Source organism: Taudactylus pleione, unplaced genomic scaffold (genome assembly GCF_031769625.1).
Source record: "Taudactylus pleione unplaced genomic scaffold, aTauple2 ptg000290l, whole genome shotgun sequence".
NCBI classification, from domain to species: Eukaryota; Metazoa; Chordata; class Amphibia; order Anura; family Myobatrachidae; genus Taudactylus; species Taudactylus pleione.
The window spans coordinates 4,202,999-4,210,400 of record NW_028284692.1 but is presented as its reverse complement, the minus strand read 5'-3'; positions in this window follow the sequence as shown (position 1 = coordinate 4,210,400).

Genomic DNA, 7,402 nt, shown 5'->3' with positions numbered 1-7,402 from the left:
CAACATTGTAGTCCAGATATATTATGTAACAGTTAGTTAATCACAGTATCCAAAACTAAATAACTTAGACTAGCAGCACATTTGATTGCAAAGTAGTGTGTCAATATGGAAAACTAAACATGAAACCAATTAGCAATCCAAGCAATCTAACAGTGATTCACTATTGCTAAGATAGTACACAGATCTAAACACATCCTATAGTCATAAATTATATCGGAATACACTTCCGCAATTATGTAGCCCAATTATGATATATATAGCAATTTTGGCACTGTATCCTAAACAGATGTATATATGATTAGTGCTGTCTTACACAACAATTTATTACATATGTTGAACCACAATCGAGTAACACGTGTTATTCACACAAGGATGTGTTAGGAAGAAATCTTAGGGTCTAAAGACTGCTGTGGACTATTATTAGAGGACCATATGTCAAAAGTGCATTGAAAACATATTATGTATCGTTAATTAGTGCAGAATAATACTCTCATTAGTTAGAAAAGTAGGTTAAAGAGTATAATAGCAAGTATCAGTTAAAGAGTAAATAACAGCATGCCTTAAGATTTACATGAATTGCTAAGAAATATCAATCATGATCCCAGCGTATTTTTTAGCAGAATTGCCCCACAATAATAGGTTAACTATAGGTACTTAGTTCGGTTATTCATGGTCCACTATGGTCTAATATCCATGAAGACACCGTGCCTGGATACCTGGTTCTATATGTGAGTGAATGCGGATTGTGGCGGGAGCTCGCGGCAATGATAGAGGGATCCCCTCCCTGTGGTGTTGACAGGCAACAACCTGAGTCATGGAGCGGCTTCCCCATGTGAAATGCGCTGTAATAGGCGGCGCGAGGCTGTGAACAGTGGGTCTCTCATCCACGCTGTGTCCAGAAAGGTGCCTGACCGCTATACGCTTCCGTAATAGGGTATAGGGGCACACGGCTATAATAGGCCATGGGCTTATTGTCAGATAATCCTTATGGTCTAGGTGGATTTATGGTGCAAAGAAGAGTATTTACCGTCTCTGTCGACCTTGGCGGGCACAGGGGCTGGCCACTGTTGTGGCCCCAGTGGAACACATCTCTACATTTATGTAGTCTCTTCTGCTTTTCCAACTCCTTCTTCCTGCTATCCCACAGCTTAGCTAGCGACCAGGAGGCCGCACTTCAAAAGAGAAGCGGCCGCCCACATTCAGAGCAACTGCTCGCATTTTGCGAGCGCCTCTGAATGAGAGCCTTTGTGCTCAGTTTATGAAATCCCTTCCAAAATCAAACCTAGAATCCCAATTAAAATCGAATGCAAAATAGAATGCAAAAGCAAACTCAACTTCCTCATTACTTCCTATTGGGACAAATGTATCACACGCACACTAATTAATAGGGGAAACATTGGAAACACTTGTGCACACTCTAGAAAAGTGAAAATGATTTATAATTTCTTCATAAATATAATATGCTCATCTTAAATAAATATATATATATATATATATATATATATACACATATATATATATATATATATATATATATACACACATTCATATCGACATGTACTGTATATACTGTATACATGTGTTTATACATATAATTTAAATAAAAACATTTTTGTTTGCCTACGTTACATTCGATTTTGGCTTTAGTAAATCTCCAATATCAAAATCGAATGGAAATCAAACCAAAATTGAATGGCAAATCGAACAGATTCCAAAATGGATCTTTACCATGCCAGAGTAAGAGTGGACCTATGTAGTGAATTGGAAAAGTGAAGTTAGAAATGTTTATGCCCAATAGTTAAAGGGCAGTGCTTTTACTAGCCGTGTCTTGCTAGTAAAAGCACTTTCCTTTTAAATATGGGGCATAGGGGCCTATTTATCATAAGTAAAATTTCTCTGGAGGTAATTAGGTTTAGAAATTGCATGGAGTTCTACCTAAGTACCGGAGGAATTCATCATTCCTCCTCTCCATAACTATCTATTTCGAAAAGCTGTCATCTTTGCGAAGACAGCTTTTCAGGAAATAGATAGTTTTCCCTATCTACTCTACCTTGACGCAGCTGTAATCAGTGCTGCGCATGCACTGTTACATCCGTAAAAGCAGAGAATGCGCAGTACTGCCTACAGCTGCGGTAATTCTGTGTGCCCCCTCAACCCCCATCCCACCTCCGTTCACCTCCCCCCCCCAACTTACCTGCCTGCTGCAGCCGCCTCCAGCTCCGTCTTCTGTTCTGACACTGTGTTCTCCAGTCAGGACACAGTAATGTTTAGAAAAAAAATAAAAACTTTTCTTTTTTTCTAAACTTTACTGTGTTCTGTCTGGAGAACACAGTGTCAGAACAGCAGACGGAGCCAGAGGACAGACCAGGGAGCGGAGGAGGACCTGCCAATGCTGACACAGGTAAGAGTCACCTGCTATACGCCACCTCACAGGAGCGCATAGTGACTCCATCAAATTCTGAAAATACATAATTTTCGGAATTTGCTGAATAGCATAATTTCCATATCCCCATACTAATGGATTCCCGTCAGCGGCAGCCCGACAGGAGCAGAGTAGAAGCAGCGGAAGCCCGACAGCGCTGGAAATCCCGATCGTGGATAGGTAAGTATAGACTAACCTAAACTAACCCCCCTAACCCTCCTTAGGGGTGCCTAACCTTAACTTCCCCCCCAAGTGCCTAAACCTAATCCCCCCTCTAAGTGCCTAACCCTAACCACCCCCTTCCCCGCTGTCTAAACCTAAGTCCCCCGGGGGGGTGCCTAACCCTAAGTCCCCCCCCCCCGGGAGCCCTAAACCTAACCCCCCCCCCCGCAGCTCTCCTTTCATAATACATATATCCGCCACTCCCCTGTGATCCCCCCAGTCCCCATGCATGTGAATTACCAGCAGCGGCTTCTCATTGGAAGCGCTTTCTGCTAATCACTCAGACAGGCAGTCCCAGGGGAAGGTGTTTCCTCCTACTGGGACTGCCAGTATGGACTGTCATTAACAGAAAGCGCTTCCAATACAAAGCGCTTCTGCTTTTATTATGGCAACCTATTTGGCTTTTTGGGGCTACAGTAGATGTATCCCCTAGCCCAGGGGTCTTCAACCTGTGGCCCGCAGAGCTGTTTCCTGTGGCCTGCCGACCGGGGCACCAGGAGCTGTTACCCGTGGCCTGCCGACAGGCTCCATTTTCCGGGCGCCCACTGAGATTTTGTTACCAGCGGGTGCCCGGCTCCCTCCCAGCATCGCCAGTGGCAGCTGGAGGCTGGAGCTCACTCCTGAGCTCTGGATTCCGCAGTGTGTAGTGCTGGGAAAGACGTCATGACGTCTTTCCCATAGTTCAGAGGAGCAGCCAGACGGACCGGAGGCAGCGGCTTAAGGTAAGTATTAGGGGTTTTTTTTGTGTGTGTAAGCGGCTTCACTACACAGGGGGCTTTACTACTGGGGGCACTACTACTAGGGGGAATTAGTCAGGGGGCATTACTACTGGGGTGCTACTACTGGGGGCACTACTACTGAGGGCATTAAAACAGGAGGCACTACTACACGGGGCACCACTCTTGGGGGCACTGCATAAGGGGCACCACTACTGGGGCACTGAATAAAGGGCACCACTACTGGGCACTGCATAAGGGGCATTACCACTGGGGGCACTGAATAAGGGGCACTACAACTACTGGGGGTACTGCATAAGGGGCACTACCACTACTGGGGACACTGCATAAGGGGCACCACTACTGGGGGCATTCCATAAGGAGCACCACTACAGTGGGCATTGCATAAGGGGCACTACTGCTGTGGGCATTGTATGAGGGGCACTACTACTGTGGGCATTATGTGTATTAGGGGCACTACTACTGTGAGCATTGTGTATAAGGGACACAAATGTTGGCATTGTGTAAAAGGGGCACTGCTGTGTGTCATACTTGAATAAGGGACACTACTGTGTGGTGTAATGTGAATCGGGTGAATCAAGATTGTGCTACTGTGTGGCGTATAGCTTAGTGACCCTTGGGCTTCACTTAATTTTTTCATGTGGCCCACACTTTCTTAAAGGTTGAAGACCCCTGCCCTAGCCTATGCCATTTTTCTGCACATGCACGTTTTGTGTGGATTTTTTTTCTTCTTTTTATGCGCATGCACATTAAATGAGGACAATAATGCGACAATAATATTTTTAGGTTATTTGGGGCCATATTAATTCATGATATACAACACTAGTAATGCCACAAGTGTGCAACATAATTTGTGCCTCTATCACTAAATAATTAATGACCCCAATTAAAATAAAAATATTATTGCCTCATTATTTAATGTACCTCAATCTGCAGCCGCAGCACTCACTGCAGTTAACTCTTCAAGTGCCGCTTTTGCTTATTATATGCTGAACATTGTATCTGGGGCAGTTATTTGTTGTGAATATGGGGAAATCTAATCATTCCTCTCCAGCAGCCAAGCTGGAATGCTTTGCTTGCTTCTCCACACCTCAGCCACTGACAGGAGACAATCCTCCTGACCCTCCTGCTCACTGCCCATGCCTGCTACATCTACATAACTGAGATTACCTTACAACAAGTACAAGATGCTATTGCTGCCTGTGAAAAGCATGTCACAGATCATATTGGTGAGGCGCAATCTGACTTGTCTATTACACATCAAGACCTGTAGCATGTTTGTGAGAGGTTCGGTGAAGCTGAAAAACAACTCTACTTTGGAGGACTCTGTATCCCCCTTAAAACAACGGGTAGCTACCCTGGACTCTCAAATGGCTGCTGTCCTACAGAAACTATCGGACATGAAGAGACTTGTTCTCCCCTATATAATAATAATACCTATGGATTCCTACCTATCGATTCCTACCTACCTATACCTTCTAAAATTGTCGCAATTTAGTGTTATGAGTCGCACAAGAAATAAATGCTTTCACACTTTGAGTGTGGTTCCAAAGCACAAAAAGTTATTATTCAATATAAAAACAGATGGTTACACGCTGTGATCTAAATACAATTAGTGCAAATAAATCATACAGACCCAAGGTACAGTTGTTACACACGCAGGCACTCTGGACCCAGATACCGGCATCAATATAGAAACCTCCGTCAACAGCAAGGCAAGAAGACTGGCATCCAAGTTTAGAGAGCCCACATATATACTCTTACAGAGCTAGGCAATACAATAGAACAGTTTGGCATGATTCCATTGGTTCTTCTTCCTGGTTCTTCTGTTACAGTATAGTTCATAGGTCAATTCGAATGGACACAAACCAGCCTCCAACAGCCCTTTGTGTCCTTTTTCTTGCTGCATGCTAAATCTAAGCTAGTAACATTACAGAGTACAATTTAATGTTTAACACTCTATAGTCCATAGTTTGCAGATGCATGTTGCGATCTTCTCACCGATGATACCGGAAATCTGTTGAGACACAGTAGATCAGTACAACACCAAACACGGTCTGCTTACCATGTACTAAACCTTAGATATCAAATTACATTTATTTCACAACATTAATCATTACTGAATAAACCTTGAATATTACACTTTAATACTAGGGAACCTTTTATGTAAGTGTGCAGTGTGTCAGTATTGGGGAATTGAGAAAAGACGCCAGTTTGCGTTGTGCGACTATGTGTTTGTGGAGTACACCATGGTATGTGTTTTGCAGGGTTGATCATTTCATATGTTTTAGTGACTGACTGTATTTATATGGTGAGGACTTTTAACTTCTTTCTATTGCGTGGGAATCGCACGACGCTAAATAATAGCATCGCCGTGTGTACTTATAATGGGCGAGATTCACTAAAATGGCACTGGGTGGCCAGTCGCAAAATGGCATCTCATTGCCCTTCGCAAAATGGCGTCGCGCAGATTTAATTCTAAACCGATCCTGTCTCAGCCAATTATCCAGCTTCGACATACCACATATTCAGTGTGTGAGCTGGGAGCTGTGTTATTCTCCCTCATACATCACTGTATGGTTGGCTCTCCCCTATATAATAATAATACCACATATTCAGTGTGAGCTGAGAGCTGTGTTATTCCCCCTCATACATTACTGTATGGTCCCCTCTCCCCTATATAATAATAATACCACATATTCAGTGTGTGAGCTGGGAGCTGTGTTATTCTCCCTCATACATCACTGTATGGTTGGCTCTCCTCTATATAATAATAATACCACATATTCAGTGTGTGAACTGAGAGCTGTGTAATTCTCCCTCATATATCAGATATATTCCCCCTCATATATCTGGAGGGACAGAAGGGGTTGGAGGGACACATGTTCCATGTTGGAGAGAAACCACCATATAGAAAAGTCTTACGTGGAATATGTGTCCCAACCGCCTCTGTCCCTCCAGTCCAGCCCATACTTACCGACTTTGTAGAAGTGCTTTCCAGGAGCAGCCCAGAGAGACACTGCAACAGGCCAGTTCGGAGGGTGGTGCCAGACTGTTGCTGTAATTAGGCCCGCCCCTTACCCAGAAAACTACGTTTTTCATGGGTCCGCGAGGAGGGGGCGGGGCTAAATGACAAAAATTGTGCGTTTAGTCCCTCCCCCTCCTCGCGGACCTGCGAATTCCCCATTAAGTCTTCCCATCCTGCCCACTTCACTAGGAAGTAGGCAGGATGCAGGAGATCTGCCTACACATCCGGGGGTGCGGGGGGCTACCTAAAAATCATGAACCTCCCGCGACTTCCGGGAGTGTAGGTCCAGCCATATGCCCCCCAGTGTCCTCTTTCTCCCTGTGTCCCCCTCCAACACCCCCCCTCCAGTTTACCTTCTTCTTTATCAAACACAGCCATCTTCTCCTCCTCCCTAAATCCCCATTAGCCCACACAGAGTGGTGCCTAGACAGTAGCCCTCGGTGGTGATCCCACAGTCCTAACACCCATTTAGTGTGTTTGTGTGGGGGGGGTAAACTCTTAAGAGACCTTGAATTGGCTGATCCTTGGGGAAATTATGTGTTTTTAGCAGTGCTGGATTAACTGCGCAGTTAACTTAGATTTTTGTAGCTTCCCTTTTTCTTTCTGGTCCTAACTAGACCTTATACCTGCAGCTGGTGTCATTTAATTATAATTTACATTATTAGCGCCGGGAAGTGTAGTGTTTCACTACGGCACCCAATTTCCTGGATTAATTCGAAACCTCTTCTTCTACCCGCCATTTATGTCCCTCCTCCATACTCCTCTGATGTTTTGAAAACAGCTGCTGCCTTTATTGCCCTATCTCCTGATATTCTAGTAGTATGTTTAGACGATTTTAATAATGTACTGGACTTCTCACTGGACAGATGGAGCGCAGCATCTTATGCTCCTTCTGCAGGTGGTGGCAGATTTGCAGCCATAGTGGCAAAGTTGGGCATGGCTGATGCCTGGAGGTCGAGACAACTGGACATGATAAAATATTCTTGTTTTTTA